Source organism: Bufo bufo, chromosome 2, assembly GCF_905171765.1.
Source record: "Bufo bufo chromosome 2, aBufBuf1.1, whole genome shotgun sequence".
Classification (NCBI taxonomy): Eukaryota; Metazoa; Chordata; class Amphibia; order Anura; family Bufonidae; genus Bufo; species Bufo bufo.
In genome coordinates, this window is record NC_053390.1 from 493,450,082 (window position 1) to 493,456,081 (window position 6,000).

General features: G+C 45.1%; 1 protein-coding gene across 1 annotated transcript in view; it reads right to left on the minus strand.

The window, feature by feature from the left end:
• Window positions 1–5,492, minus strand: part of LOC120989587 (MOB kinase activator 3A) — a 90,997-nt gene extending 85,505 nt beyond the window's left edge. Inside the window, exon 1 of the mRNA XM_040417790.1 lies at window positions 5,345–5,492. The gene's annotated coding sequence lies outside the window, so the exon portion shown is untranslated. The remainder of the gene's footprint in view (window positions 1–5,344) is intronic.
• Between the last annotated feature and the right edge of the window lie 508 nt (window positions 5,493–6,000).

Here is a 6,000-nt window from a genome sequence, read left to right on the forward strand (position 1 = left end):
ATACCCTCCATATTTGGAAACTGTGGAAATCTGCAATTAGCCTGTATATATCACATAGATTTTTTATATAATATTATATATATTTTTATGTATATTTTTTTTCATATATACATGTTTTATATATTTTTAATGTTTATTTATTGTATATACATATTATTTAAATATATTTATTGGTAGAAACAACATACCTTGAACTATAACTTAAAGGGCTTCTGTCAGCCCACTAAACCGTTTTTTTTTTTTTTGCTTAAAGGGTTTCTGTCACCCCACAAAACTCTTTTTTTTTTTTTTGGATAGTTAGATTCCTTAGAGGGCGATATAGGAGAATATAATAGTCTTACTTACTTTCATGCGGCCGATTCTTTATAAAACAAAGTTTTATAATATGTAAATGAGGGCTCTACCAGCAAGTAGGGCGTCTACTTGCTGGTAGCCGCAGCAGCAATCCGCCCCCTCGCCGTGTTGATTGACAGGGCCAGCCGTGATCTCCTCCTCCGGCCGGCCCTGTCAGTAATTCAAAAATCGCGCGCCTCTGGTCATTCGGCGCAGGCGCTCTGAGATGAGGAGGCTCGTCTCCTCAGCACTCCCTCAGTGCGCCTGCGCCAATGACATCACCGAAAGAGAAGACGTCATCGGCGCAGGCGCACTGAGGGAGTGAGCCTCCTCATCTCAGAGCGCCTGCGCCGAATGACCAGAGGCGCGCGATTTTTGAATTACTGACAGGGCCGGCCGGAGGAGGAGATCACGGCTGGCCCTGTCAATCAACACGGCGAGGGGGCGGATTTCTGCAGCAGCTACCAGCAAGTAGACGCCCTACTTGCTGGTAGAGCCCTCATTTACATATTATAAAACTTTGTTTTATAAAGAATCGGCCGCATGAAAGTAAGTAAGACTATTATATTCTCCTATATCGCCCTATAAGGAATCTAACTATCCAAAAAAAAAAATCTGAGTTTTGTGGGGTGACAGAAACCCTTTAATAATAACCCCTACACTGCGATTTATCCATACATAAGTAAAATAAGAATTTTGGTTCAGTAGAATTTGCTAAAACCCTATTTTTATAATATGTAAATTACCTTGCTACCAGCAAGTAGGGCGGCTACTTGCTGGTAGCAGCCGCATCCTCCGATGGTAATGACGCCCCCTCTGCTTGTTGATTGACAGGGCCAGCGGACGGGATCTTTCTCCGCTGGCCCTGCCTGTTTTCATTCAATATCTGGCGCCTGCGCCGCGGCCGTACCTATCTTCAATCGGCGCAGGCGCACTGAGAGGCGGCCACTCACTCGGCCGCTTCATCCTCAATGCCCTTGCGCCGGGTGTAGATGTGACGTCATCGGCGCAGGCGCATTGATGATGAAGCGGCCGAGTGAGTGGCCGCCTCTCAGTGCGCCTGCGCCGATTGAAGATAGGTACGGCCGCGGCGCAGGCGCCAGATATTGAATGAAAACAGGCAGGGCCAGCAGAGAAAGATCCCGTCCGCTGGCCCTGTCAATCACAATGCGGAGGGGGCGTCATTACCATCGGAGGATGCGGCTGCTACCAGCAAGTAGCCGCCCTACTTGCTGGTAGCAAGGTAATTTACATATTATAAAAATAGGGTTTTAGCAAATTCTACTGAACCAAAATTCTTATTTTACTTATGTATGGATAAATCGCAGTGTAGGGGTTATTATTAAGCAAAAAAAAAAAAAACAGTTTAGTGGGCTGACAGAAGCCCTTTAAGAACGAAATGTCCTATTTGATTAATTATAAGTGGACTAAACTATAAACACAAAATTGCAAATATAACAGAGAAAACGCATCTTTATGGAAAATACTGCATTGAAAACGCAAGCAAGCTATAATGATAGAAAATGACATCCAGAAATTTGAGCCAGATCGGCTTTTTGGTGGAACTCTGGGTCCAGACCGGGTTTTGAGTAAGACCAATATCTAGTATAAATTACATTGACCTACAGAATCGGGGTATACCACTGAGGAAGGGGAAAGCGTCTCCCCGAAACGCGTTTGGTGAGAAATCTTGGATAAATACCACGTTTCCCATGGACATAAGTGCACTATAAAGAAGAAGATAAAAGTTTCTTGCTACCTTAGAAAGACCTCAAGACGTCACTGACCTGCGCCTAAAGCTGTAAGTGCGTAACTCTCATACCGAGTCAGCCCTTGGAATCAGCTCTGAAGCACACGTGGGACGCGACAAACTCCATAGCCGGGACGCCGGCACATAACACGGAGTAGAAGCATATTCGCAAGCCCCAGCAAACTAAGAACTAGGCAAAGGTAAGCCCATATATCGGGTAAAAAACTTATGAGGCAAAATACTAAGCCATTAAAAGGAGAGATAATGAATTGCACTTAGTAACATACTGAGGACTTTCCATGCCAACAAGTTCTATTCGGTTGAATCGCAATACCATTCTGTTGATACAATAGAGACTGGATACATTTTGTAAAAGACTATCAAGTACAAAAGAAAAGCTATATATGTGGAGCGCTATCTGTGTATTCAATTTTTGACACACTTTTAATAATTAAGAACATTCAGTGGCAATATAGCATATGCGTGTATTTTATATTTGGATATAGGACCTATTTGTAATATTTGGTGTGTTCTTAGGAATTGGCCATATATGCCATTTTTATAAAATTGATTTATAAGCTTTGGAGAACTATCATCCGTTTAGCCAGAGACCAATCGCACAATTGACCCCCCCCCCCCCCCCCTTTCTGACACACAGATTTGCATGGGGAAAATTTAGTGAGGATTTTTTGTGCTATATACCTCTGTCTAAAAGATATCAATTTTTATTTATATTTTTAATTTAGTGTATTTTATTGTACGGTTATCTATTATATGTTTGAATAAATTTTGTCCTATATCTCCGTATATGAGTGCCCATCCATATTTTTTTACATTATAATCCAATTTTGAGGGGTGTCTCAAATTTTGGTTGGTGCACCTGAGAGGGCAGGGGTGAGCGGATCTCTGAATTATATGCAACCATAAAACAGTTGCCTCCAAAGGTATAAATAGCCTTAAAGTTTTTATTTTTGTATGTACTAAAACATCAGAAAACTATAAAAATAGTTTGTTTTATCGCATAGGGAACACCATAAAGAGGAAACTGATGAAACTGTGGCAGAATTTATTTATTTTTTCCCCCAATTCCACCCTATTTGGATTAGGCCTCATATGGCTACATGAATGAAAAAATAAAAGTTGTGGCTTTGGGAAGGCTGGAAGTAAAAAAGGAAAACACAAAAATGGAAAACTGCAAGGTCCTGAAGGGGTTAAGATGCAAAGAGGGGCTGGGGGGGGGCTGACTTCATATAAATTCCTATGGATCTAGGATGGGATGTCATAAAAGCTCCTGTAGGTGCCCAATACTTTTGTCCGTGTAGTGTAAGAGAACTTTATGTCGAACTTTGAGACTTGTGGCTGTTATTTAACCCTTTAAATATTGATTGCACATTATCCCCATTCTCAGGCTCGTGTTACACGACTTTCTTTTGCACCCAATGCTTTTCGATGGTGTTGCAATGTAACATCACATTCTGCGACGCAACTGTTGCAAAAAAACAAGACCTGATGGATTTTTGTTGCAGGTCACACTCAGCTTTTACTCCACTGGCTTTAAAGGGGTTGTCTGGGTTTAGAGCTGAACCCGGACATACCCCGCTTTTCACGCTGGCAGCCCCCCTAATATCAGCAGCCCCCATTTCATGCTCCGATGCTCTCCCTTGCCCTGTAGAGGGGATGCCAGGGTAAAAACGGGGGTATGTTTGGGTTCTGTTCAGAACCCTGACAACCCCTTTAATGTTCGTTGCTTTTGTGACTTACCTGTTAGGCTACTTTCACACTGGCAGCAGCAGGGTCCGTGCTAACACCAGCCCACCGTGCCGCCGGAAGTCGGCTACAGCCCCATACACTATAATGTATAGAGGTCCAGCCGCAACATGGCAACCGAGAGACGGCTGGACAAAAACCGTAGCATGTAGTAGTTCCCTAGCCGGAACAGCCTGCTGGACCCTGCTGCCACCAGTGTGAAAGTAGCCTTAACCGTGTTTGTACTGCCAAATCAGGCGAATGCCCCCCACCCATATGCCCGGGGGCCCCTCACCCCATCACACACAATGCGCTTACCTCGCTCCCTGGTACCCGCAACGCTTCTAGTACCCACACAGCTGCCTCTCCTAATGTGCGGATGAAAACATCCGGGGGGGGGGGGGGGGGCAGCCGGCGACGAGGCTCCCTAGCATCGTGGGTGACGCTAGGGAGGCTCTCGTCCCCGTCTGCTATTGGATGCCCCCGGCGCTAGATGTTTTCATCCGCGCATGGGGTGAGGCAGCCGTGCGGGAAGCAGGAGCGTCACGGGAGCCAGGGATATGGGGGGACATTTCAGGGGTCAGATAACCCCTTTAAAGAAGTTTTTTTTTTTTTTTATAATTGATCCCTCTCTGAGAAACGGTCATTAAAAACGGCCCCTTCAATTGTATGGGGGCTATTGGTAAGGGAAAACGGACAAAACAGAACAGGTTCTATTTTTGATGTTCGTTATTCACTGGCCGCCAAAATAAATGCCGTATGACTAATGCACACAAACGTATTTTGTTTCCGTGTCCCATTCAGTTTGGTTTGTTTTCGGCCCGTATGCAGAACTTCAATAGGTCTGCAAAACTAAAAAAAAAACACAACAGGAAATGACTCTGTGTGCATTCCATTTCCGAGGGTCCACATGGCCGTTCCACAACAAAAGATAGAACATGTCTTATTCTTGTCCGTTTTTTTGCAGACAAGGACAGGCATTGTTACAAAGGATCCGCAAAAAAAAAAAAACGGATGCAATACGCAAGTTATACAGACATCCCATAAATGACCACTGTTCTTAAAACGGAAGTGTGACAATGGTTAAAAAAAACTTGTGTCACACAACGTGTGTGAATGTAGCCTCACAGTTGTAAAATAAGTGCGCGACAGCACGCTGCGGACAAGTCGCCACACACGTCTCACATCTGTGATCCACTAAAATACTTTTCACAAAAACCAACTTCAGTAAGGTCCCCGCCCTACTCTGACCTTCCCAGAGATCCCCCCTTTATTCTTCCAAGGCGTCATTCTGATGATCCGATTACCTACGTCATCACGAGTGGGAGGGGCGTAAACGCGCTCGAACACTGAACTCCGCCCACTGGAAACACTTGAGACCTGCAACTAACACCGCATCACTTCAAAGTCCTTTATCCCCACACACACCTGCGCTGGGAAATGCCCATCCTCCTCACAGCAGAAGACCCCCTTTGTGTGCAGCTTCTGCCGCTCAGACATATCGGCGCCGCTTACCTCCCAGCTAGCAGTAGAGGTGGAAGCCTCGCTCCTGTAGTTTACAGCTGCCGCCGCTCGGTAAATACAGTGTATGGAAACTTCCTTCCTGCCTGCCCTCAGCAGAGACCAGTGTGGCGGCGTGAGAGCGTCACGAGGTGTGACCCGCTTCCGCTCGTGAAGCCACTGTGCGACACGTGACCTCACCCCGCCTAGTGGTCGCACGGACGTGATGGAGGGCTGGTGAAAGCGAGCTTCTAGTATGGTGGCAGAAGTAGATTGTCAGGTCGATGTGTAGCTCTGCGGTCCTTGAATTAAATGTGGTTGCAGCGTGGCTTACAAGCTACTCCCACTGAAGAATTGCAATACATCCAGAAGTGTTGTGGTGTTTGTTTTTTATTTTGCAATTCTGGGGTCACAGAAACTTACGAGTAGGCTTGAGCGAATCGACCTTCGGATCATAGATCTGAATTTGATTCATACGAATACTTATATTGTAATGTTTCCGTACGGCATTAAAATGTATTGCCTCTATGGAGCCAAAGTTGCGTGAAACTTCGGTAAATGACTTCGGTTTTCCTTAGTATTTAAAAGCTATTTAAAATAGCAATCCGAACTGGGCTTTGGTAACAAGGTACCTGTCAGCAGTGATGGCCAGTTCGCAGTGTTCACCCGCG